Here is an 845-nt window from a genome sequence, read left to right on the forward strand (position 1 = left end):
GTCAGTATGTGGATTTTTTTTTTTTTAAGTATTTAGCTTGTTAGTTTCATCCATATTTGGTATAACTGGCCTGAAAAAAATAGATATAATAATCTTTAGGTCATTGTGTCCTGGTAGAAGAGGTAGTGCTTAGAGATAAAATAAATACCTCATAGATGATAAGTAGATTATCTTAGGGCAGTGTGAAATAAATTATTTGATTAGCCAATTAGATTTTTTAAAGTGCATTCTTGAATTATTTGATTAGCCAATTAGACTTATTAAAGTGCACTCTTGAATTATTTGATTAGCCAATTAAATTTTTTAAAGTGCACTCTTGAATTATTTTGATTAGCCAATTAGATTTTTTAAAGTGCACTCTTTAAGTTTGCTGCCTTTCATCTCCTAACATGACTTGGTTGTTTAAGATGAGCTTTAGCTTGAGTATTTTAACTTTACTAGAGAAACTGTTGGAATCTGACATTGTTTCCTTGATTTGGTGTGATATTTTTCTGTGATTACTGAACATTTTAGAAATCTGAGTACAAATAGACTAACATTGCATTATGTTTGTGTTGTACATTCTGATTTGTCCTAAAAACATTTGTGTTGTTTCATCTACCACTTAATAACTAGTCATTCTTTGTTTCTGTTATTTTTATGTTTGTCCTGTGTATGTTGTCTTTTTGATTGCTAATATATTTTTGTTTATCAAATTTAGGTCACAAATCACATCAGAGAATATATGATTATCTGGTGTAGTTACCAACAAGAAATTTTCAGTCTCATGTATAAATTTACAAGTATACCTCTTTAACATACCAGTTTTTGTGTTTGTCTGTAATGTGTAGATTTTTTTTTTTTTA

The sequence above is a fragment of the Penaeus monodon genome, chromosome 22, assembly GCF_015228065.2.
Source record: "Penaeus monodon isolate SGIC_2016 chromosome 22, NSTDA_Pmon_1, whole genome shotgun sequence".
NCBI lineage: Eukaryota > Metazoa > Arthropoda > Malacostraca > Decapoda > Penaeidae > Penaeus > Penaeus monodon.